The sequence below is a fragment of the Castor canadensis genome, chromosome 11 (assembly GCF_047511655.1).
Source record: "Castor canadensis chromosome 11, mCasCan1.hap1v2, whole genome shotgun sequence".
Taxonomy (NCBI): Eukaryota; Metazoa; Chordata; class Mammalia; order Rodentia; family Castoridae; genus Castor; species Castor canadensis.
In genome coordinates this window covers 61,456,285-61,483,433 of record NC_133396.1, presented here as the reverse complement: position 1 = coordinate 61,483,433, position 27,149 = coordinate 61,456,285, and the positions used below count along the sequence as shown (strand labels likewise).

The 27,149-nt window shown below is 43.6% G+C and overlaps 1 protein-coding gene across 1 annotated transcript in view; it reads left to right on the top strand.

Moving 5' to 3' along the window:
• The first annotated feature begins 6,430 nt into the window (after positions 1 to 6,430).
• The window catches only part of Inca1 (inhibitor of CDK, cyclin A1 interacting protein 1), a 51,850-nt gene continuing 31,131 nt past the window's right edge, over positions 6,431 to 27,149 (top strand). The window contains exon 1 of the mRNA XM_074047106.1: positions 6,431 to 6,560. The gene's annotated coding sequence lies outside the window, so the exon portion shown is untranslated. The remainder of the gene's footprint in view (positions 6,561 to 27,149) is intronic.

Genomic DNA, 27,149 nt, shown 5'->3' with positions numbered 1-27,149 from the left:
GGCTCTTTTTTGAGAAAATAACAAGTTTCATGTCAATCTGAAGGTAGAATAGTGATAATTAAAGGCTGGGAAGGGGAGAGGGATAGAAGGAGTTGAATAACGGATATCAAAACACAGCTACAGGATATGGGGAGGATGTGGTTTAGTGGTAGAGCACTCAAGGCCCTGGATTTGATTCTCCAGCATCACAAAACAAACAAAAAACAAATACAAATAATAATAATAATAAATAAGTTCTGACATTCTGCAGCATGGTGGGGTGAGAGTTCACAACCTATAATATATCCTATGAAGCTCTGGAGGAGAAGGGCTAGAAGGCTCCAAAAATAAAGAAAGGACAGGAGAGGGAGAGGGCAGTTACCCTGTTTTGATCAGTACATGCTGTATATGCATGTGGAAATATCACACTGTACCCCATTCATATGTACAATTATTATATGATAAAAATTTATTATTTAAGGCCAGGTGTGATGGCTCACATCTGTAATCCCAGTTATTAGGGAGATAGAAATCAGAAGGATTACAGTTCAACACAAACCCCAGGCAAAAAGTTAGTGAGACTCCATCTCGATCCATAAACTAGTCATGGTGGCACATATGTCCATCATCCCAGCTACTTGGGAGGCCATAAGTGTGAGAATCACAGTCACAGGCTAGCACAGGGCCAAAATGTGAGACCCCACTTGAAAAATAACCTAAAACAAAAAGGGGTGGGGAGGGGGGCATGACTCAAGTGGTAGAGCACCTGTCTAACAAGAGCAGAGCAAGGCCCTGAGCTCAAACCCTAGTACCACCAAAATTTTTTTATTTAAAAATAAATTAAAATTTAAAATTAAAAAAACAATAAATAAAAGCAGAGTAAAAAAGAAAAAGAAAAGAAAACCAAGTCCCAGTGTTTCACAGGTACATATATTATATGACTAAAAGAGATTAAGGAACGGCAAGGTAATTTTTAAAAAACCAATGTTTGTAGAGATGGGGGGTTGGATAGGTGGAGTTCTCAGCTGTCCGGGCTGTCGTCAAACTCCTGGTCTAGAGTGAGCCTCCTGGGCAACTGGGTCTACAGGTGTGCACCACTGTACCTGTTAAAGTGGACATTTCAGCTCCTTTCAGAGGACAAAAACTATTCTGCCTGATTAGTCTTTACTTAGAACAACAGCACACAACAATCAGTTTTCACTATGTTCATTTCAGCCCTCAGGCTGTGTGACTGGCCATCTCCCTAAAATAATCTAACACATGAATTCCTTTTCATGTCCTAAGGTCAAGAACTTGCACCTTGTTAGAGAGAGGGCTCAAAGGACTTTGCCCAAAGCCAGGAATCTGCTTCAAAGGAGACTGTTCTGACTTCTTTAGATAAGATCAGCAGAGATGATACAAATCAGAGCTCCACCACCTTCTGGACTTGAATGGGCAGGTCCTATTCTGTTCTTTGGTAACAACATTAAACAACAAGAAGACACACTTTTAGGGTAAAAAAAATTCCAAGGCTGTTTCAAGATGAAATATTTCAGAATTTCCAGAGGTAAAACCAGGTGACTACCAGCTGCACTACAAGGTTGAGAAGTCCTGGTTAGATTTCCAAGAAGCCATTTGGAACTGGGGCCAAGCCAGCTTCTCTGGAGTTCAGGTGCTCCAAACAAGATGTAGCCACCTGAGTAAAAGTGGGACTTCTGATAGGAAGGAGGAAGGCCAGCTGGTATGCCCTTTAAGAATTAATGTAAAGCTCTACTGCTTAAATAGCGCTTGTTGTTGAAGAGTGGTGGGAACACCACTGCACTTAGCATATTCAGATCTGAAGTCTGAGGGCTGGAAGAGTGGCTCAGGTGGTAGAGCGACTACCTGGCAAGCACAAATCCCTGAGTTCAAACTCCAGTACTGCCCCAAAAAACTGGATTCTTGCTCTACCTCTACCATTTACTACTGGGACCTTAGTAAAGTTGCTTAACTTCTCATCCGAAAATGGGGACAATGGAGTATGCTCATGGCCCACCCATGACACTCCTGATGTGTAAAGCACCAAGTGCAGACCTGTCAGTTTTACGCAACAAATGAAATACATCGTTCTGAATACGTCACATGGTTTAAGGTGATTTTTCCCAATAGGAGCAAAGATCAAATGGAGTGATGTAAACATGTGGCTCAAAACCTGGGATGAGGCTATGCTCATTATCTGTAAGATGTCACAAATTTATAGCACCGAGTATCACCGCAGACATTGAAACCTGTTCATAGAGTTTATTACATCTTCCATCTCCGAGAAATATTTTACGTGTGTGTGTGTGGTATGTGCATGTTGTGGTGTGTATGTGGTGTGGTATGGTGTGTCCATGTTGTGGTGTGTGTGTTGTGGTGTGTGTGGTGTGTGTGTGTGACGTGTTGTGGTGTGGCATGTTGTGTGTGTGTTGTGGTGTGTATGTGGTGTGGTGTGGTATGTGTGTGTGTTCTGGTATATGTGGTGTGTATATGTTGTATGTGTGGCGTGTGTTTGGTGTGTGTGTGTGGTGTGGTGTGTGTGTGTTGTGTATGTGTGGTGTGGTATGTATTGTGTGTTGTGTGTGGTATGTGTGGTGTGTGTGGTGTGTGGTGGTGGGGGTGTGTTGTGGTGTATGTGTGGTGTGGTATGCATAGTGTGTTGTGTGTTGTGTGTTGTGTGTGGTATGTGTGGTGTGTGTGGTGTGTGGTGGTGGGGGTGTGTTGTGGTGTATGTGTGGTGTGGTATGTATAGTGTGTTGTGTGTTGTGTGTGGTATGTGTGGTGTGTGTGGTGTGTGGTGGGGGTGTGTGTGTTGTATTTGTGTGTTGTGTGTGTGTTGTAGTGTATGGTGTGTGGTGTGTTGTGGTGTGTGTTGTGGTGTGGTGTGTGTTCTGTGTGTGTGTTGTGTGTGTGGTGTGTGTGGTATGTGTGTGGTGTGGTGTGTGTGTGTTGTGGTGTGCGGTGTGGTGTGTGTTGTGGTGTGCGGTGTGGTGTGTGTTGTGGTGTGTGGTGTGTGTGGTGTGTGTGTGGTGTGTGTGTAGAGCTGGGATTGAACCCAGGGCCTTGCACATGTTAAGCATACACTCTTATCACTGAGCTACACCTCTAATCCCTTACATGCATTTTTTAATGCTAACGTTAGCACCATTACTTAATAAGCACAAGGGCAATGATAAGGAATATAAAAACATTATAAATTATAATATTACATTTTTACCATCTTTGCAATCATTTATTTTAATATTGGAACAGTTTTATATTTGCAGAAAAACTTCAAAGGTAATACAGTGGTTCCTGTATCAATCCTCCCCATCTCTGCCTCCCAAGTAGCTAGGATTACAGACATGAGCCACCGCCGCCTGGCACCTGTACATTTTTAAATAACAGCAGAGCTGAGGATGTAGCTCAGTGGTATAATGCTTGCCTAGCATGTGCAAAACCATGGGTTCCATCCCCCAAAAACAAAAATGACAGTGCAACCCACATCACTACAGGATGTTCAGAAGCAGATGAAAAGAACTGCCACATTCTTGTGAAACAAAGGAAGCATTTGTTTATCAGCGTCAGCATGAAAAGCATGAATCATTTATGATGTCCTTGCATTTTCAAATCATGAGTCTTAAAACTTGTTTGGGGTTTGGTAGTGTGGCTCAGTGATGAAGCCTTGTACTTGTGAGGCTCTAGATTCAATTCCTACAGCTACAGCCTTCAAAAAAAAAAAAGCTTATTTTAGTTTGAAGGGATTGGCTTTCACATTTTATGTATAAAATGAATTATATATTACATGCTATAAAATTACTCAAGGCTAACAGAGTGGCTCAAGTGGTAGAGTGCCTGCCTAGCAAGCATGAAGCCCTGAGTTCAAATTCCAGCCAATATATATATATATATAATCCAACATCAGTCCAGTAATCCCAGTTGCTTGGGAGGCAGAGATCAGGAGGATAACATTAAAGGACAACTTGGGCAAAAAGTTTGTGAGACCCCATCTCAACAAAACAAGCTACTGCTGGTGGTGGTGGTGGTGGTGATGATGATGGTGATATGCGCCTGTCATCTTTCACTATGAGGGAGGCTGTAGGTAGGAAGATCAGGGATAGAGGCCAGCCCAGGAAAAAAGCCAGACCCTGTCTGAAAAATAACCTAAAGCAAAAAAAGGGCTGGAGCTGTTGCTCAAGTGGTAGAGCACCTGCGTAAGAAGCAAGGGTAAATGCAAGTCCTCAGCTCCAACCCCAGAATTGCAAAATAATAATAATAATATCGCATAAATGCATTTGTTTTACCACACACACATAAAGCAGGACCCCCTAGTAAGCAGGAAGCTCAGGGATCCAGCTCAGAAGACTGACTTAGAAGGTCCAGGATGGAAGCAGAACTATTTGTGTTTGATTCCAGGTGATTCTGACGTATTTGGGAATCATGAAATCTGAAAGCCAACTTAACCCTAAGGAGCAAGTCTAAAAATTTGAATTCACTATCCAAGTAACACAGCAGGCCTGAATGGCAAAATCCACACTAAAGAGAATTAATGATGAATATTTCAGTAAACATATGTCAAGACACCTAAGTAGGTAGAAGTCCTTAAACCTATACTCAAGATGTGTTCCCAAATCCTACTTCTAAATTAGTTTTTTGAAACCTAAAAGACATTTATTTACTCTTGGAATATCGTTATAAATACTGAGTAAGTTCTCCTAACAACCCACATATGTGTATTTACCCAATGAGCCATATAAAAATGTTCTGGCAATGCTAGTCATAAAACAAACTAGAGGGAAGATGACTATGAAATATTTTATTTATCTTGGCAAATAGAATGAGGATAAAAGAATGTAAAGGGGCCTCTTCTGCTTGCTTATGGAAGTTCTAAAAGTTGAGAGACCTTAGAATCCAAGGATGCCTTTTCTCTTAGGGTTTTCTCTTTGGCTCACCACCAAATTTGGCAAGACAGCTTATATTTGTCCTGGTTTTCATTCGCGGTACACCTAAGAATTGTCTGGGGAGCTTAAAAAAAAAAAAAGTGATGTTCAGAGCTGAGCACCAGTGGCTCATGTCTATAAATCCTAGCTTCTTGAGAGGCTGAGATTGGGAGGATCGTGGTTTGAGGTCAGCCCAGGCAAATAGCTCTTGAGACTCCATCACCAAAGCAGCAGAGCAAAATGGACTGGAGGTGTGGCTAAAGCATTAGAGTGACTTCTTTGCAAGTGCAAAGTCTTGAATTCAAATGTCAGTCCCACCAAAAAAAAAAAAAAAGTGGTGTTGGTCTGCAAGGGCTACCACACCAAAGCACCACAAGCTGGAGAACTTAAACAACAGCAAATTCATTTTCTCACAGCTCTGGAGGTTGGAAGTTCAAGATCAAGGTGTCAGCAAGTTTGGTTTCTCCTGAGGCCTCTCTCATTGGCTGGCAGATGGCCACCTTCTCATTGTGTCCTCACAGGGCCTTTTCTCTCTGCATGTACACTCCTGGTGCCTCTTCCTCTTCTTATAGGTACAGCTGTCATTTTGCAGCGGGGTCTCACTCTTATGACTTCATTTTAACTGAATTATCTCTTTAAAGGCACCATCTTGAAATACAGTCACAATGAGGATTAAGTATTCAACAAAGATTTCAGGAGAACACAATTCAGTCCATAATATCACAGCTCACCCCAGGTCAATTACATTAAAATTTATGAGACAGGAGCAAGTGTTGGCACTTCTAAATAAGCTTTCCAAGCTGAGTTTGGAGGTGCACCTGTATCCCTGCTACTTGGTAGACTGAGGCAGGAAGATCCTTTGAGTCAAGAGTTTGGGATCAGCCAAGGAGGAGGGAGAAATGAAGGAGAGAAAAAAGGTGTTTCCTTCCTTTTTTTTTTTTTTTTTTTGGTGGGGGGGCAGTACTGGGTTTGGACTCAGGGATTCACACTTGCTAGTTAGGTGCACTACCACTTGAGCCACTCCACCAGCCCAAAAAGAGCTTTCCAGAAGTAATGGGAAAACCTGGGCTTTTAGGGACAGCCCTGCTCCCCACTTGGGCTCCCGCACTTATTTACTTCGGAAAAATGACCTAAGCTCTGAGCCTCAATTTCTTCCCTATAAAATGGGATGGAATTAGTGCATAGAGTTCTTTTGAGAGTTAACTGGGATGAGCCATGGCAAACTATACCTGGCAGGTGCCAGGATGTGCACAGTGGCAATTACACTGCAGCTGTTGCTGCTGAAGTAGAGACAGAGGGACTTCTGGGAGTAGCAGGCAAACGTTGGAACAAAAGGGTAGAAAGAAAGAGAGGGTGTTGGTGTGAAGAAGACTATCTGAGGTGAATCCAAGTAAACTTAATCTTGAATGAGAAAGAGATTTACACAGCTAGGGGCCTCTCCCTGCCCCAGGATAAAGAGACAGTTTTCTCACTGAGCATTAGGGGGCACCAGGAGCCTGCAAACTGATATCTATGCCTAGGGGAGTGGACAAAAAAGTAGGTAAAAGTTGAGTCTCAGGGCACTTGTCAACTTGATGCCATTTCTATTGGCAAATACATCAGTGGAGCATGGGCCATGTGGAGACAGGAAAGAGAAAACCATGAACACAACTGTGGCAAAGACTGGTGAGTGCGCACTCTTCTTTGAAATCTGAGGTGTGGCTGGGTGTTTGGCAGCTTACAGTAAAGAGTACAATTCCCAGACTCCCTTGAGTGGAGGATGGCCATGGCAATTCCATGAATGGAATTGGCGGCTTGTAAGGAACTCCACAGAGAGTCAGGTGACCAGGACTTTCTCCCATCCCAGCCTGGAGCATTGTTGGGAAGATAGGAGCACCATCTTGAACCTGAAGACAGGGGCTACACCTGCTAATGTCTGAGATGCAAGAAGGTTGTCATTAATTTCTGAAAACTACATGCACTGCTTTTCTATCTGGGGTGGTGTGGTGTGGTGTGGAGTGTGTGTGTGTGTGTGTGTGTGTGTGTGTGTGTGTGTGTGTGTGTGTGTGTGTGTGTGTCTTCTGATGATAGATAAAGGACAAAAGACAGCTGGCCTCCAAAGGCTCATGCCTGTAATCCTAGCTACTTGGGAGGCAGAGACCCAGAGGTTCAGTTCAAAGCCAGCCCAGACAAATAGTTTGAGACCCTATCTTGAAAAAAAACAAAACCAAACAGGGCTGGTAGAGCAGTTCATGTGGTAGAGAGCTGGCCTAGCAAGCCCCAGTACCGCAAAAAAGAAAAAAAAGAACCAAAGACAAAAAAACTTCCCTACAGTTTTATCTACCAGTGGCTCATGCCTGTAATCCTAGCTATTTGGGAGGCAGAGGTCAGGAGGATCATGGTTCAAAACCATCCCCGAGCAAAAAGTTTGAGAGACTCTATCTCAAAAAAAACCCATCACAAGAAGGACTGGCAATGTGGCTCAGTCAGAAAGAGCTCCTGCCTAGCAAGCATGAGGCCCTGAGTTCAAACTCCAGGGCTGCCAAAAAAAAGAAGAAGAATGATGGTTTCTAGGCATGCTAGTACACACTATAATCCCAACTATCTGGGAGGTAAAGATCAGGAGGATTGTGGTTTGAGACAAGCCCAGGCAAAATGTAAATGAAATTCCCATCTCAACCAATAAGACCTGTGTGATGGTGTGTGACTGTAATTCCAGCTACTCAGAAGGCATAGGTAGGAAGATCATGGTCTGAGGATGGCCCCTTTACAAAAATACAAATCCCTATCTGAAAAATAACTAAAGCAAAAAGGACTAGGGGCATGGCTCAAGTGGTAGAGTGCCTGCCTAGAAATTTCAAAGTCCCTGAGTTCAAGCTAGTACCACCAAAAAAAGAAAAGAATGATGGCATGAGGGTGTAGCTCAGTGGTAGAGAGGTGCTTGTCTAGCATGCGCTAGATGCTGGAGATTCAGTCCTCAGCTTTGTAAAAGAAAGAAAAAAAGTGAAAATTCTGATAAATGCTACATTATGGGTGAGCCTTGAAAATATACTAAGTGAAATAAGTCAGTCACAAAAAGACAAATGTGTGGTTTCTCTTTTATGAGGTTCTTAGAATATTAAATTTACAAACATGGGAAGTAGAATGATAGTGACTATGGGCTTGGGATGAATGTAAGGAATTAGTACTTAAATGAGGGCAGAGTTTCCATTTGGGTAGATAAAAAAGTTCAGGAGGTATGCATGGCAGCACACTTGGGAGGCTAAGGCAGGAAGATCACAAGTTTGAGGCCAGCCTGGACTACATAGTGAGTTCCAGGCTTGCCTGGGCTACACACACAGCAAGATCCTGTCTCAGGAAAGAAAAACACAAAAGTTCAGGAGATGGTTGTCATGAAGGTTTATAACAATACAATATACTTAATGCCCTAACCTGTACACTTAGAAATGGTTAAGATGGTAAATTTTATACTGTACCACAATAAAAACAAATAAATAAATAAATGGATGGATGGATGGATGGGTGGAGAAGGTGGATGCACAGTGAGCAACTTTACATTATGAAATAAATCCAGAGACACATTTGAGTTAAGTTCACATCACCTTTTTTGCAAAGTAGCTTCTTAGGTAAGAGTCTGGCTGAAGGTATCCTTGCTTTCATACAGCCATAGGGTTCTTCCTTGACATGAGTTCTTTGGTGATATTACCGAGATTGACCTAGGCCAGCTGGGCACAGTTGTTGATGCCTATAATCCTAGCTACTCAGAAGGCAGAAATCAGGAGACTGTGGTTCCAAGCTAGCCTGGGCAAATAGTCCAATACCCTTATCTCAAGAAAAAAAAAATCACAAAATAAAGGACTGGTGGAGTGGCTCAAGGTGTAGGCTTTGAGTTCAAACCCCAGTACCGCAAAGGAAAAAAAGGATGTGGGCTCAGAATGACTTCCTAAGGTCATTACAGTCAAAGGGTTCCTCTCTCAACGTGAACGCTCCAGGCTAGTAAGGGTGAAATGTGTCACCAGACTCCTTACAGTCACTCTGGGATTCTCCTAGGATTCACTCCCAAGGTTTTTGCCCAAATGACCATCAGGTGTTGATTGGGCCATGTATAAGCTTCCCCAGAAGATTTCCCAAATGCATTCCATTTCTGAGCACTTCACCCCCGGAAACCTCTGATGCCAAGTAGAAATTGGTACCTAGACAGCAGTCTGCATCCAAAGTCTCACAGTGCCTGGAAAACTGTAGATTTTATGTGCTCTGTTCATTGCTTTTTTTTCCCTCTGCATTAGAATGTTCATTGAGGGAAAGAATTTTTGTCTGATTTGGGTTTTCCCCCCTTGCACTGCTGAATCTTCAGAGCTAAAAACAGTGCCAGGCACAAAAAAGTGCTCCATAAACACTTGTCGAGTGAAGTACAGTTAGGATTACTTACTGATATGCTTGCTCTCTGTCTTCTGCAGAACTTGGCTTTTCACCTGTTTTCAGCCACCCTGTCTTTAACCATTTGCTCTCTGGCTACAGTCAGCAGCACTGATACTGCAACAAATTCTATTAAAAATGTAGTAGGGCTGGAGTTATGGCTCAAGTAGAGCACCTGCCTAGCAAGCATGAAACCCTGAGTCCAAACTCTATTAGCGCCAAAAAAGGGACAAACAAAAATAGTTCCCTATATCTTCCAAAGTTTTCCCTGCCTTTTTTCATATAGTAGTTTCAATGTTTCAAGTCTTACATTAAGATCTTTGATCCAGTTAGAGTTAATTTTTGTGAGAGATAGGGTCATGGAGGTAGTCAATTTTCCCAGCACCATTTATTGAAGAAGCTACCTTTTCTCCAGTGTATGTCTTTGGCTCCTTTGTCAAAGGTCAGATGGCTATAGTTGTGTGGTTTTATTTATGGGTCTTCTATTCTGTTCCATTGGTCTTTGTGTCTGTTTCTGTGCCAGTGCCATGTTGTTTTTGTTGCTATGGCTCTGTAGTGTAGTTTGAAGTCTGGTATTGTGATATCTTCAGCATTACTCTTTTTGTTCAGGATTGCTTTTGATATTCAGGGTCTTTTTTCTTCCATATGAATTTTAGGACTGAGTTTTCTATTTGTGTAAAGAATGACATTGGAATTTTTATGGACATAGCCATTTTCATGATATTAATTCTGCCAATCCATGAACATGGGAAGTCTTTCCATCTTCTGGTGACTTCCATCTTTCAAGGTTTTATGTTTTCATTGTAGAGATCTTTCACCTCCTTGGTTAAGTTTATAGGTAATTATTTTCGAAATAGGATTCCAGCTGCTAGGAAATAAGAACAAGAATTGACAAAAGGGACTGAATTGAATTAAAATGTTTCTGCACAGCAAAAGAAATAGTTACCAGAATCAAGAGGCAATCCACATGAAAGAGAGCAGTACAGGGGTGAATCCAGGTATGACACATTTGATACATTGTAAGAACCTTTGTAAATACTACAATGTACCCCCACCCAGCACAACAATAATAGAGAGAGAATCCACAGAATGGGATAAAATCTTTGCCAGCTACTCAACAGATAAGGGATTAATAACCAGCATATACACAGAGCTCAAAAAACTAAATAGCAGAACAAGTAATCCAATTAATAACTGGGCAAATAAACTGAAAACACAATTTTCAGAAGAAGAAATACGAATGACTAAATAATGAAGAATGTTCAACATCCTCAGCAATAGAGGAAATGTAAATCAAACTACACTAAGATGTAATCTCATCCCAGTCAGACTGACAATCATCACGTGAACAACAACAAATGCTGATGAGACGAGTATGTGGGAAAAACGGAACCCTCACACACTGTTGGTGGGAATGTACACTAGTGCAACCACTATGGAAATCAGTATGGAGGATCCTCAAAAAGTTAAAAGTAGACCTGCCTATGACCCTGCCATACCACTCTTGGCTATATACTCAAAGGAGTGTAAATCAATATGCAAGAGAAATACCCGCACGCACACCCATGTTTATTGAAGCACTATGCATAAAAGCCAAACTGTGGAATTAGCTGAGGTGCCCAAGAACCAGCTGAATAAAGAAAGAAAGAAAGATAGATACATAGATAGACAGACAGACAGACAGATATATAGATAGATATAGAAACATGAATACTACTCAGCCATAAAGAAAAATGAAATTATGTTGTTTATAGGAAAATGGGTGGAACTAGAGATCATCATGCTAAGCTAGATAAGCCAAGTTCAAAAGGACAAGTATCACATGTTCTCACTCATTTATGGAACCCAGAACTAAAATGATGATGATGTTTATGCTGCTGTAGGACTTGAATGTGTGTGGAGGACTGTCTGGGAGGATCAGTGGGATGGGGAAGGGAAAGAGAAAGGATGCTGAGGGGTGGAGAAGATGGACGTATGCTGCATATATGCATATGAACAGCATAATGAATCCCACAAAATAGTGTTTAAAAGAGAGGGGGAATAGGGTGGAGGGAGTGGGAATATAATGGAGGAAATGAACTTGTTCAAGGTACACTGTACCTTTGTATAGAAGGTACACTGTACCTGTGTATGGAATTATCACAATGAAATCCCCTTGTATTATTAATGCATGATAACTCAAAAATAAAATTAGAAAATCTATAATTCTGGGGATGGGGGTATGGCTCACTGGTAAGGTGTTGTCAGCATGCGTAAGACCTAGGGTTTGATTCCCAACACTGAAAGAGAAGAAAAGGATTTCCCAAGAGCATTATGGCTTCTAAAGTAGGATCCAAAAGGAAAAGACAGCCTGTGTCCTCAACAAGCTCAAACTTGGGGGGGGGCGGTGTAGGAAGCACTAATCCCTTGGTATCCTAGGGGAGGGTACATTGGCTCCAGGACCCCAAAATCAGCTGGTACTCAAGTCCCTTACATAAAATGGCATAGTAACGTGTGAAATGCCAAGGCAAACCCCCCCTTGAACAACCAATATATACTTAAAAAATGAAGGTGAAAAATGAAGGAAGGTGAAAGAGGTCCTGTGAGGGAATAGGAGGGGAGAGGGTAAGAAGAGAGGGTGAAGGAGGGAGAATATGGTAGATAAACTTTGTATACTTGTATGAAACTAGAACGATGAAACTTGTTGAAATTATTCTAAAAAGGAAAGTGAGTAGGGATGAGGGAGAATGATGGAGGGGGTGAATCTAACTAAGATACATTGTAAGGACATATGTCACAATGAAACATCCCTGCACAACTAATATGTGCTAATACAAATAGCATAATATTTGCATATAACCTACACATATCTTCCTGCACACTTCAAATCCTCTTTAGATTATTTATAGTACTTAATACAATATAAATGGTGTGTAAAGAGTTGTTACACTGTATTGTTTAAGAAAAAATGGGAAGAAAAAAGTCTGTACATGTTCAATACAAATTTTGTTGCTATCATGAATGCAAATGTTTTTTTCATTTATTATCTGGCTCTGGTTTGTTACTAATAAATATTCATTAGTGTTTCTCTTTTTTTCAGTTCATTTTCAAGTTTTTTTTTTTTAGGTATAACTTAGAGCATCTGCAAAGAATAATTTTGTCTCTTTCAATAGTTTCCAGTCTTAATGCATTGGACAGAACTTCAGAAAATCTCATTAAATACTAATACTGACAGTAGCCTCATTTTGATGCCAAGAGAAAAATCTTATAACACACTGTAGTTAGAAGAGATTTTTAGGGGCCAAGCATGGTGGTACATGCCTGTATTCCAAGCTACTGGTAGGCATAGGGAGGTGGATCAAGGTTGGAGGCAGACCCTGAGCAAAAATGTGAGACCCCCACCTGAAAAATAACTATAGCAAAAAGGGGCTGGGGGGGCGTGACTCAAGTGGTAGAGCACCTGCCTAGCAAGTGGAAGACCCTGAGTTCAAACCACAGTACCCAAGAAGGAAATAAAGAAAAAGAAGAAGAGATTTTGTTTTTAATGCTAGGAAACAACTTTGTGAATCTGGAGAGGAAACTGACCATAGTAAAAGAAAAAAAAAAAAACCCAGAGCAAAATCTGATTGAAATAAACTGTTATCAAATCCAATGGGGCCTTCCAACATGGAGAGGAGAAAGCACTTACAAGTACCCAGAGGCAGAGCCTAGGGATGGTGGGACATGAGTTCAAAATGTCCTGAACACTGAGGGACATATCACCATACAGCATCAGAAAGTCATCCTCGTCCTCGGGGCCACTCCAGGCATCTAGGAGGAGCCTGAAATCTCCTAGGAGAGAGGTACATCCTTTTAGGCTTCCAAGTTGATGGTTAGCTGGAAGAGCAGGTGACAGCTGTGTAGGATGGGACAATGGCCACCCGGGGTAAGCCTATGTCATAGTGAGACATTCCTGGGGCTTGGAATTCAATTATTCATTTTTTAATGCAGGAAGAAAATGCAGCAAAGAGTTTCATCCACAATAATCATCTTGCTATTCCTGAATGATATGAAACATACTCCTGCCTCAGGACCTTTGCATATCCTATTCTCTCTTCCTTCAGAGGCCATTCGACAGACACTTTGACCTCCTTTATATTCTACTCAAAAATATAGATGCCCTATCTAATATTTCAACATCCTACCTCCCTCTAGTTACAAACTTTATATCTATGTTTCTGCTTTTTCTTAACAACTGCCATTATCTAACATATAATATATCTTGTTTATCTCAATTATATTGTTTTGTTTCCTTCCCTGGAATGTAAGATCCTTGGGGGGCAAAGATTATTGTCTGACTTTCTTTTTTTCGGTGGTACTGGTGTTTAAACTCAGGGCCTTGAGCTTGCTAGGCAAATGCTCTACCACTTGAGCCATGCCCCCAGTCCTTTTTGCTTTAGCTATTTTTCAGATATGGTCTCAATTTATGCCCAGGCTGGTCTGCAACTGTGATCCCCCTAGTTATACTTCCCACGTAGCTTGGCTGACAGCCACATACCACCATGTCCAGCTTATTGTTTAAGATGGGGTCTCACTGATTATTTGCTTGGGCTAGTCTCAAATTTTGATCCTTCTAAACTCCACCTCCCAAGTACCCCCAGAGGCTAGAACCATACTGCCTAGGTACATACAAGTATAAAGAATAAAGACTGATGGTAACACTGAAGGCTGTGAACTAGGTACTGGGGAAAACAAAAAGAGGTGTGAGATGGTGCCCTTGCCTAGGAGAAATCACACTCTAGTTATGTGACACACTGAGAAGCCCCATGTCAAATACACAGTGCAGTCGAGTGCTAAGCTGAATGTACTGACAGTGACTGTTGTAAGGGAGGAGAAATCACCCTGGGTGGCGTGAGGAGGAGCTGAAGAACATCTGTTGAGTGAAGAACTGAGAAGGCTGGCTGGCTGTCACTAGAACCAGACAGAAAAGGCAAAGAGTCAAAATGACATTGAGGTTGGAGCCAGGATGACTGGAGGTCAGGGGTGCAACTGGCAGGTGACAAAGTGGGTTGGGCAAGAAGAGTTAGATTTGGGACATTTTGACATAACTCATGTCCCTGGCTCTTGCTCCACCTACCAAGGTAGACCTACAAATCCAGGCAAGGTCACCTTCCAGTATTTGTGCGAGTCTCCACAGGATGTCATACATGGACCAAAAAGCAAGGCTGGTTGCCTGTGGACTGACACCAACGTTTCCTGCATGTCATCCTTCTCAGAACTCCCACCATAGGTAGTAAGAGAAGAAGGAGGAGTGGGGGGGGGTGACGAGGAAGAAGAAGAGGGCCACAAGAGATCTTTAAAAATGAGTCAGCTAGCTGGGCCCTGGGTGACTCATGCCTATAATCCTAGCTACTCAGGAAGCAGAGATCAGGAGGGTCATGGTTCAAAGCCAGACCCAGGCAAATAGTTCTTGATCAAGCAGTATAGCACCTGCCTAGCAAGCATGAGGCCCTGAGTTCAAACCCCAGTGCCACCAAAAATAAATAAATAAGCAAATAAATAAATAACAATCAGCTAGTCCAAGCATCTGTTTAGGAATTGCACTCAGTGAGGCACAGAAAGCTAAAGTTCTCGTGGCTCAGTTACCTGTCCAAACCAAGACCTGAACCTCTGGCTCTAATGCATGTCAAGGTCAGCTCACAAATATCGGTGGTCCGGTTGCACCTTGGTCACTTGGCTCACAGGTAGTTGTTCTGTGTTTAATCTCTGAAACTTGCTTCTGAATGTGGCTCAGGACCAGCCTGCACTGCCAGTGGAAGGGAGATCAGATCTTGTTTGGAAAAGAACCTTGGCAGTCTGTCTCAGGGCCTTAACCATGGCAGTACTCTTTCAACCACTAATTCTATTTCTGGGACTTTATCCAGAAAAAAAAGACAAAAATCAGAACACCTTTGTAACGGGTCTTGCTAGTATTACCTACCCAGCACTTCACCTCCTCTTTGAACCCCCTGTCATCTACCAATTTGTACCAGTGGGGTTGGACACAGTTACTGATCTCTAACCAGCCAAAATATTTGTTGCATTTTTTTTCTGTTTTCATAGTGACAAATGGTATCCCATTCTTTAATTATATAGTCAGAGAGAGCACTTTTCTCATGTGTTTATTGGAAGTGGTATTTCAATGAACATTTATTAAACAATCCTCTCCCAACACACACACACACACACACACACACACACACCCTTTATTTTATTTATTTATTTTTTAATTTTTATTTTATTCATATGTGCATACATTGTTTGGGTCATTTCTCCCCCCTTCCTCCCACCCCCTTCCTTACCCTCCTTAACCCCTCGCTACCCGGCAGAAACTATTCTGCCCTTATTTCTAATTTTGTTGAAGAGAGAGTATAAGCAATAATAGGAAGGAACAAGGGTTTTTGCTGGTTGAGATAAGGATAGCTATACAGGGCATTGACTCACATTAATTTCCTGTGCGTGGGTGTTACCTTCTAGGTTAATTCTTTTTGATCTAACCTTTTCTCTAGTACCTGTTCCCCTTTTCCTATTGGCCTCAGTTGCATTTAAGGTATCTGCTTTAGTTTCTCTGCGTTGAGGGCAACAACTGCTAGCTAATTTTTTAGGTGTCTTACCTATCCTCACCCCTCCCTTGTGTGCTTTTGCTTTATCATGCACACACCCTTTAATATGACCTTTACATTCTCACACTTCTGAGCTGTATGAGCTGTATCTTTTCCCTTCTTAGCTTGTCTGTACTAACTGGAGGGGCATTCTGAGCTGAACCTGGACAGGTGAGAATGTCATCACGGTTCAGGGAGGCAGCATCGAGCAAATAGAAACTGTGAGGCAGGGCAGATCGTGCTGAGGAAGGGGGCACATTATGTCACACCATGAGATCTCCCAGGATTTTCTTTTTTTTTTTTTTTCATTACTGAGGTTTGAACAGGGACTCACTTGTTAGGCAGGTGTTCTGACACTTGAGCCATGCCTCCAATCCTTTTTGCTTTAGTTATTTTTTAAGTAGGATCTTATATTTTTGCCCAGGGCCAGTTTCAGACCACAACCCTCCGACCTATACTTCCCACATAGCTGGGATCACAGGTGTATGCCACCATGCTGGACCTATTGATGGAGATGGGGGTCTAGCTAACTTTTTGCCTAGGCTAGCCTTCGGTTTTGATCTCTGCCTCATCTAGATATTTAATAAAAATGGGATATACAATATATTAGAATTGGTTCTTTTTCTTTTTTTCTTTTTTTTTTTTTTTTTGGTGGTACTGGAGTTTGAACTCCGAGTTTCACGCTTGCTAGGCAGGAGCTTTACCACATGGGCCACTCCTCCAGTATCTTTATGTGTCTTCTCAATGATTCAGTCCAACACCATAAGCTCAAAGACTCTTCTGAACCCCTCATGCTGTCTGTCTGTTTTCTTGCCATGTGGAGTCAGCATTCCCACATCAGAAGGCTGCTTTTTTTTTTTTTTTTTTTTTGGTGGAGGGAGTGGATGAAACATAACCATCCAGTGTGTATGGTTTTATTGTTCTGAACTCCTGTTCAGCTGTAAGGCAGTGCTGTATGCAATAAGGGTAAAGCCTAATATTCATTAAAGCAAAATACAAAACCAGCTCAAGGATGTCTGGGGGAAAATTCCCAAGCCTATCTTTTTCCTTCTCCTCCCCACTTGGAAAGTTGCACAGAAAGCCAGACTCCATTCTCTGTCTTAAGTTCCTCTGATTGTCTAGTCCTCCATGGAAAATATTATTTGTTTGTCAGAACAGACACAAAATAAATGTCCTTAAAAGGAGATGAGCAACAGCCCAAGGAGACACTGTTTGCCCTGGCAGCCTCCTCCCCATCCCGCCCTGGCCCACACAAAGGGAGGGTGAGCTCTGTGGCCAGACCTGGGAAGACACCCAAGACGGGTGTCTGTAGCTTGTCCCCTCTTTGAGAGAAAGCAGGGCTGAGTAAGGCTCCTTTTCCCTGCAGGCCCCCATCTGGTGCCAGATGTAGGTACTGTGAACAGAAGTGCAGCTACAGCCTGGAACCTGAAAATAGGAAAATACTTCTAAAACAGAATTCTTGGTGGTGAGTAGAAAAACTGGCAGAGTACTTGTTGCGTTAGTCAGAATTTCAGTGTGGATAATACCAATTTGAATCAGAATAATCTATTTCTTTTCCCTTCATTGGCTGTGGACCCTTTTCTCCCAACTAGTCACCCTATTTTACCTCTTCTCACATCAGTCCCTCAATCTCTTTCATGCAAAGCAAATCTACCTCACCCTGTGGAATCTAAATAAACCTACAAACCATAGAGGATTATGAGTTCCAGGCCAGCCTGGGCTACAGAACAAAATCCTGTCTCAAAGTAAGAAAACAACAAAAACCTGCAGACACAAACCAAGACATCCACAAACATATCTAGGACAACCCAAGCTCTCTGGAAGAATTTTACAACTCACTGTGGTTTAGTCACAGCAGTTTTGGGGGTGGGTCTCTACATTGGGGGCAGTGCGAGGGGGTGGGGGAAGAAGGTGTCAATATGAAGACACCAGTTCCTGTTGATGCATTCTGTAGAGGAGCAGATGGGAAGGTCATGTGCCATTGGCTAGGTGGTCAATGACTCCTCCAGGCAGGTCTGATTATCTGTTTATTGCTGTGGGAACTTTGGCACAGAAAGCTCAAGTAACTTGCCCATAGTCACACAGCTAAGGAGAAGCCCGGAGTCCATGCCCTTGGCCACTGTACTTTACTGAGTCACTGTTTCAGGGAACAAATATTTGAGCATCTACCATAAGTTAGGTAATAAGGGAGCTACATAAATAAACATGGTCTTTGCTCTCGGCAGGGGGAACTTCAAGGGGCGGTTTAGTAGGGGAAGTGAGATAAGCATATAGGTAAACAGTATATCCGAACGAGATTCAGGCTCCTAAGAGAGGTTTGTCAATTCTTTGTATGGAGTTCAGAGGAGGAAGGAGAAACCCCTGCCCATCTGGTAAGAATGACAAAGAAGGCTTCACTCAGGAGGTGGGGTCTGAGCTGGATCTTAAGGAAGGTCAAAGAATTGACCAAAGATAGGTGGAGAAGAATAGAAGTCATTCTAGGTTCAGGGAGAGACTGACAGGTCAGGGAGGCCCATTTGGCCAATGGGTTCTCATTATGAACTGAAGCAGAAGCTATGGAAAAATCACAGGTGAAATAAGTAGAAACCCAGTCTTCTGGTAGCCAGTCTCAGGCTCCCTCCACTGTGCCTCACCTGCCTTGTCAACTGAAATGCTGGCCTGTTTATGACTTTGTGACTCCCCGTCTATCAGAACCTCTCTAGGACTCCTAAGCCTCTAGCTCTAAGCCTACAGCTTGGCTGGAGCTGCTTTCTTCAGCTGGAGAAAGACCCAGCTCTGGCCAGCTGCCAGGAAACTGAGAGTGTTTTTAGGCAAGTCACAGCCTCAGTCTCCTCATTTATGCTGCTCTTTCTGGTATATATCGCTTACTTTGATATAATCACTTTTCAAGCTGCCTGATTGCTTATGTCTATTGCTGGTCTGAAATATCCGTTAGAGAAAGCCCAAGTCTGATTCAAAAAGTGAAGATTCATTCTCTAACCTCAAAGCGTTCAATGTCAAGGAGATGACAAACACACAACATATTGTTGTGTTATCATGTGATGGTGTTTTTAGAAGACCTTTGTCCTTGTGTTTCAGCATGGAAGAATGCAAGCAGAACGCGTGGGTGTAAAGGGAATTTATTAAAAGTTAGGAAAAGGGAAATGCAAAGAGGGAATGGAGAGTACAGGCGGAGTCTGCTCTTCAGGTGCTTTTAAAACCTCCACTAACCCATGGAGGGGCAGACCCAGGAGATTCCCAGCCAATAATGAACGAGTGGGGAGGGGCATGGGTGGTCTGGGCCATCCCCCCAGCAACCTACACGAACCCCAAACTTTTCCTACTTTTAGCCTGCCTCAATAGCACTGTGCCCAGGATACAGTTGAAAAGAAAAGGGTACTTAATCCACATGGGGTTGGGGGAGCTTTCCTGCCACTATAGCAGCTAAGCTGTGACTATTGGTGAGTAGAAGCCAGCCAGTCAACAAATCTGTGAGATGTGGAGGACCTTCCAGGAAAAAGACAGCCACAAAGGCAGGAAACAATATGGCATCCACCAAGACCCATAAACCATCTGGTGGGAGACAGTGAGTAGCAGAAAGGAGGCAAGAGAGGCAGGATAAACTCAGGCCCTGTAGGATTTTTTTCAGTGTGTGTGTGTGTGTGTGTGTGTGTGTGTGTGTGTGTGTGTGTGTATCTTTGTGTCATCCAAAATAAACAGCAAAATGCTTCCTATGCAGTGGGCCCTCCATAAATATTTTTAAAATATGGGCTGGCATAGTGGCACAAGTGGTAGAGTGTCTACCTAGCGAGCGTGAGGCCCTGAATTCAAATCCCATACCACCAAAAAATAAATAATAATTACAATGAGATCATGGACTGAATGTCCTCTAAATTCTTTGCAGGCCTTGAAAGTCAGTTTTGTTGCTCAAAACCTCTCTGAGATTAGAGTTCCAGCTATTGCCAGATTTATTTATTTATGCATTTATTTATTTCTTCCTTTCTTTCTAAGAGATGGGGGTCTCACTGGGTATGATGGCATACACTAATAATCCCAGCACTTGGGAGGCTGAGGCAGGAGGATAATAAACTCAAGGCCAGCCTGGGCCACACAGTGAGACCCTGTTTCAGAGAGTCTCACAATGGCTCTGAACTCCTGGACTCAAGAGATCCTCCCACTTCAGCCTCCCAAGCAGCTGTATTTACTGAGTTTCTTATGGGGGAGTATCAAACCTCATCTATGTGCTTATTTTGTAGAAAGTGTGATCCACAGGGGAAAGGGTGTTAAAGACACCTGAAAGGGTTAAGTTGTAGGGTTTGACTAGGTTTGCTCTCCCCCAGGTGAGTAGTCAAAACCAGGCCCTAGGTTGCAGATGATCAGCTGGAAGGGTAAGAGCTAGAGCCCTTTATAAACAGCCTCAGGGAAGGGTTCCAAATCTGGAGGAACCAGGTGCAAGTGGAAGGCAGAAGACAATGATTTGGTCTGTTTGGGCTTGGCCTCCTTTGATACCTGGGGCCAGGTGTTACTGAGAGAGGAGAGTGGCAAAGGCGAGAGGCAGAAGACACCAACATTCATCAGGGATAACCACCTTCTGCACAGACATGGGAAAGTCACCAAGTCAGCAAGAGATGTTCACCATTGAAGGGTCTTTGAGGACCTGTGAGGACTTTGGGTCCACCCTCTTTACCCATCCCCCACATCAGAAACTTAAAAGCTGCTGTGAGGTGTGCAAAATAGGAATGCAGCAATTGTCTAGGACTGCAGGACTTTCTGGCTAAATAGATAAGGGAATCAGAGGAAGTGAAAAATCGGAGTGGGAGACTTTGCCAGCCCGTTCCATCCACCTGCCCTGGATATTAAGAGGGAGCAGGAAAGACTGCTTGGCTGCTGAGTGAGTACAGTCTTAGGGCTCCAAACTCTCTCACTCCCTACCTAAGTGCTATTCCCCTGGATGCCCTGCTCTCTGGGGCACACCATCTTATAGGGATAGGTTGCACTGAGCTGCAAGTAATAGCCTTAGGGCTGTTTAGAGCTAGTCCACAAATAAGGACCGGAATCCTCCACTGAGAAGGGCTCTGTATCTTGGGAAATTAGATCTTGGTTATTCCCCATCCCCTCTCTAGTTCCCATCCCCTACTCCGATCTCCTGCTCTTTTGTGAAAATTCCCAGTGAAGTCCAAGGTTTGAGGCATTCCCACTGAAACCTGCAACGCCCTGTCTTCCCAATTTTCAGCCCTCTCACCCCATACACTTGAACAAATTTGATCTAGGGACACAGCAGTACCCAGTGATGTTTTTTCCTTCTTCATTAAGTAAGGTCCTTCCATGTCCTTCTTCAAGTATCCATGCTCAGTGGGCCACACACACAGGGCACTTTTATGATCTGGCAACTCACAGTCACCCCAGGCACACTTCTAACACTAACTGTTCACAGCCTGCTCCATGACTCCCTTCTTGTGGGTCCCGCCTTTCTTGCTGTAACCTTCCTAGCATTCCGCTTCTCTCCAGCCACAGAGCTCCATTTCTATGGACATAGTGGTCCCTTGTCTCAAACTCACTCTAAGAGAAGCACCTGCACTTTTTTATTTTTCTTTTCCTCCTCTGCAAGACCCTAACACATGGGCAACTGTGTCCACAAACTGCAAATAACTCACTGAAAATAGGCAATGGAGCAGTAGCTTCTGGCCCTGGTGAGGGGTATCACGTTAAGAGCACAGACTCTGGAATCAGATCACTGCCAAGGTTCAAGTCTAGGCTCTGCTCACTTCCTACAGAAGCTTAGGCAAGTGACTTAATCATTATGTGCATAAATGAATCAATAATAATAGTAGCCACTCCACTGGGGTATTAGGAAAATTAAGTTCTCATTAAAAAAATATTTAGAACATTGCCCAGCATATGTGTACAAGAGCTGGATAAATAGTATCCGTTGAATTCCAATCCTATCAGAGTACTAGAAATTCCATTATATTACTTTGGGGACCTAATTTGATCACATTCCAGTCTGGTGTAGCTTTTCCCTTAAGCAGTGTGGCCAAAACTGATTGGACATCAGAACCACCTGGAAGTTTTGTGTTTTTGAAAAATATACATTTATAGATGTGCACCTGTGGCTCGTGTCTGTAATCCTTGCCACTGGGGAGGCTGAGATTGGGAGGATTTCAGTTTGAGGCCAGCCTAGGTAAATAGTTCATAAGACCTTATTTGCTCTGGTCCAAAACAACCAGAGCAAAATGGACTGGAGGTGTGGCTCAAGCTGTAGTGTGCCTGCTTTGCAAGTGCAAAGCCCTAAGTTCAAACCCCAGTCCCACCAAAACAAAAAAATATACACATTTATTATTGTTTCTTTTTCTAAGGTAGGGTCTCACTGTGTAGCCCAGGCTAGTCTCTAACTTGTGATCCTCCTGCCTCTGTCTTCAGAGTGCTGGGATTTCAGGTGTGCCACCGTGCCTGGCTTAGTTCTTTTATGGAACAATTATCTGAGTACCTGCTATGTGGTCAGATGATCACGGAAAATAGGGTTGGTAGTAAAATAGACAAGATGCCTCCTCTCAGTAAGCCCTACATACTAGTGAAGGAGACAGACCAGGGGTCAGCAAATTCTTTCAGTAAATGGCAGACAATAAATACGGCTTTGAGGGCCATATGGTCTCTAACACATCCATTCTATTCTGCCCTTGAGAAGGAAGGCAACCATAGAAACAAAGGAAGGGGCATGGCTGTGTTTCCACATGGAAACTTGGGTCCCATGTAATTTTCACATGCTACAAAATAGTATTATTATTCTGATTTTTTTTCCCCCAACTATTTAAAAATGTAAAACCCATTCTTAGCTCACAGACCATTCAGAAGCTGGTGTTCAGTAAATACTTGTGGAACAAACATTTTAGGATCTATTTTCAAGAACTAGCAGTGGATAGTTTTGGGGAAGAGGGAGACCGGTTTACTTAAATTTTCATCCTCTTGCTTTTGTTAACTTTCACACAAGACAAACCCCAACCTACAATGTCCTCTAGTTAAGGAGGCATCGTTTACAATAAGGATGCCGGACTCCCTTGGCAAGGTCCCTATTTATGGCAGAAGGTGCTGTCTTCACTGGTACTCAAGAGACCCCATGAAGGGAAAAAAATGCTGACTCTGAAGGGCACCAGGTCTTCCTTCTGGAAAACGAAGATAAAAGGGAAGGCCTTGAGAAGACTTGTCCAGTCCCCAGTTTCTCACCCAACCCTAAGCCCAGCCGCAGTGACCGAGCTCGGCAGCGCAACCGCGCCACGCCCGCCCTGTGAGCGCGCGCCCAGGAGACTCGTGGGCGCGCACGGCCACGCGCTCTCACGGGTCTGTGAACGCGCAAGCGAGGGCGGCCTGCCAGGGAACCTGCGCCTTTTCTCCCCCTGGCGGACAACAGTGAAACAGCAGCACTTGGGAGAAGTGTTGGGGGACAGGGGACGCCTGTCATTGAGAAGTGTTGAGAGGCAGAGGGCTTTGACATCCTTTTGACTTGACCTCGTTTTGCAGCAGCTCTCTTCTTTCCCGATGCATTACTTCCAGTTCAAAGCAAGGAAAAAGGGAAAACACCAGCCCTGAGTTCCTACTATGCGCTAGGCCTTTTACATGTATCACTTCAATCTTCCGAACATTCGGCTTATTTAGCCTATTTGACGCAGGAGAAAACTGAGGCCCATAGAAGGCGATTTACCCAGAGAACCCAGATAATTAGTGAGGAGGCTGGAACTCAGTCCGTGAGCTCCAGAGCTTCTGACTGCAGCCGAACCTGCTGGGGATGGGCTCTGGACTTGGAGGAAGGAGAGATGCTTCTCTCCAGCTGAAGCCTCCACAGGAACCTGGAACAGTCCCCATGGTCACTTGTACAAAAGCTTTAAAGAGGACTGGAGGTATGGCTCAAGTGGCAGAGCACCTGCTTAGCAAGAACAAGGCCCTGAGTTCAATCCCCAGTACTGTCCAAAAAGCAAAAGCTTTAGAGTTCACTGTAGAGAAGGCTCATGCAGCTCCCAGCCAGGGTCACTCAACTTGTTGGCATGACAGTTTTTCAGGCCATTCCCATGTCTGGGGTATCAGGCAATAGCAGGTATTTCCCTGGGTGCTCAGGGCAAGACTTCCCCAGGTGTCTGAAAACATATTCTTCCTCCAGATATTAAGGCGACAGGGAGGGCAAGAGTGGAAAGAACTAGTTAGGCGCAAGTTCCCGTTAATGAGGCTGTGAGGGACACTACAGGTTAATGTCAGCTCCCACAGTGGAACTGTTTCTGGATGAGAATCAGTTTCTTCACATCTGGTGACCAGACTTTGATGAGACATGGTATCCAGATGATGCCACAATTTCATCTTGCCTTTCGAAAGAGACAGGAGTGGGCAGTAGAACAGAGGCTGCTGTCCTTTGACCCAGAGAGGTGAACACCAAACCATCCTTAAGGGAGTAGCCAGATGTTAATGAGGCACTACAGTGTGCCACAGATACAGGGAGAGCCTGTGAACCAAACTGGGCTAAGTAGGCAACTTAAAGCCAGCCTACTGGGTTGGGGTTGTGGCTCAAGTGGTAGAGTGCCCACCTAGCAAGTGTGAATCCGTGAGTTCAAACCCCAGTACCACAAAAACAAAACAAAAAGCCAGCCTGCCTTGGGTACGGTTCCCTACAATTCTACTGGTGTAGGAAGAGGACACCAGTGACACCCAGGGCTCCAAAAACTGTTTCCAATCTGTGAAGAAAAAAGAGGATGGTACACAGGGGAGGTGGTACTCATTAATGTGGCACATCTTGGGGGATGGTAAGAGCCTACCCACAGTGCAACTGAAGCAAAACGGCACTAGACATTGTACAGTAAATCTTTAAAAGGGAAAAGAATGCTGGATTACACACCAGTAGTTTCAGCACTCAGGAGGCTGAGGCAGGAGGACTGAGTTCAAGGACAGTGTGGGCTACAAAACAGATCTTTAAAAAAAAAAAAAAAAACAGGACTGGGGTTTAAACTCAGGGCCTACCACTTGAGCCATGCCCCACTTCCCCACTCAATTTTTCAAAATAAATATAAGCTATGAATACTGAAAAATATGAAAAAAGATGCTGGAGAGAGGTGGGGGAAAAAGAGTACCAAGATCCTCAAGATGATTCAAGATACAGAACTCCCAGGTGACAGAACAGTCTGAGTAACTAACAGAAGCATCCAAAGAGATCTGAAGAAAAGCAAACTGGATTTCCAAGGAAACCAAGGATGAGACTGTAGGAATGCCAAAACTGAGCGAGCCAGAAAATAGGCAAGATTGCTCTCACAAAACAGTAGCTCTCCCTTCTTCACAGGGCGACAGGGAGAGACCACAAACTAAGCACAGGCTCAAGATATACTCGAGAATACCTAAGACTTGGAGGGGAAGGCAATGTGGTTTCTAGAAGAAAAGGTGTTATCCAACTTCCTAGAGGGATTGAGTTAGAATCCTAACTTTAACACTTAAAAACTATGCACTTGTAGCCAAGTGTGGTGGCCCATGCCTATAATTCCAGCACTCAGGAGATTGAGGCAGGAAAATCATGAGTTTGAGGCCAGGTTGGGCTACAAAGCAAGACCCTGTCTTAAAAAACAAAAGCAAACAAAAAAACTATGCACTTGGACAAATCATTAATCTAAAGAAACCTCAATGTTTCCACCTGACAAATGGAAACAGACCTCTTTACAGGGTTATTTTAAGGACCAAATGAAATGCATGCAGAGTGCTGGTATATGCAGCACACAAGATTAATGGGCGCTTCCCTGAATAAAATCTAAACAAAGTTCAGCCACATTCTTAAAGATTGACGTGGAACTGGAGGCGATTTTTTTAAAAAGGAGTATCTATTTACATGAGGCAGAGTTTTTAGGGAAGAATAACCCAAGCGTACTTTAAACTAGCAAGCACTTTGTACTACTCAGCCTGCTCTGACCTGCAGAGGACTTTGTTTTACCATTTTCTTGCTCACATTAGTCTCCCCACCAGATGATAAACTGCTCAAGTAAACACTGCTACTAAACTACCCATTACATTCCATCATCAACAGGTCCCCGAAGGCCTAGCAGTCAAAGGTGTCAAAACAAAGATAGGCGGCATCAGGGTGTGCAAGCACACAAGCCTACCCTCCCCTTGCTCACAGCCCTGCTTGGGCTGCCGTTGGAAGACCTCTGGTTTGGCTGCTTGCACACCATGACTGGCCAACCACAACACTATCCTGAGAACAGGAGTCCAGGATTCGGCAAGCTCAGAGCAGAGCTCCATACAATCTAATCTGCACTTCACCCTGCTCCCTGCTCCCAGTCAGGACATTAAAATAGGCAGGCAGCATCCTTCCTGAAACAATTTTTTTTAAATAATTTGTTTTGGCAGTACTGGGATTTGAACTCAGGACAACTACTTGTACCATGCCCCCAGCCCTTTTGTTTGCTTTAGGTAATTTTCAGGTAGAGTTTGTTTTTGCCCAAGGCTAGCCTTATACAGTCATCTTCCTGTGTAGCTGGGATCAGACACACACCACCATGCCTAGCTTATTGGTTGAGATGGGGGATTTCCTTTTTGGCCAGGCTGTCCTCAAACCTTAATCTCTACCTCCCAAGTAGCTGGGATTACAGATGTGAACCACCATGCCCAGCCTTAAATGTTTTAGCAGGTAGAAGTGGGTTTGTTTTGAGACAGGGTCTCACTATGTTGCAGAGGGTGGCCTCAAACTTGTGATTCTCCTGCCTAAGCCTCTAGTTAAAGACATGTGGCACCACATCCAGCTTTAAAATAGTTCTTAAGACAAAATGCTATTTGCAATGCTGAATGCAGCTCGCTGAAAGGCAGGTAACTCTACCAGGATGAAAATAAACGGCTGGATGTGGTAAGCCTGTAGAGCACATTCACTCCCAAGGGAATTGGGGCTACTTGGAAGAGCTTCCAACAAATGAGGCAAGCTGGGTGTCAGTAGCTCACACCTGTAATCCTAGCTACTCAGGAGGCAGAAATCAGGAGGAATGAGGTTCAAAATCAGCCCAAATAGTTTATGAGACCCTATCTTGAAAAACCCATCACAAAAACGGCTGGTGGAGTGGCTCAAGGTGTAGGCCCTGAGTTCAAGCCCCAGTACCATGCAAAAAAAAAAAAAAAAAAAAGAGCCAAGTCAGTGAAGCAGAACTCCAGAGCCCCGGATCCTTCTGTAGGCTGTAGCCCCTCTACCTTCCCTCACTTTCTCCCTGTCTACTTTGTCTAAGACATTGAAAAGTGGAGTTGGGGACATAGATGAAGACACTGGGTAAGCAAG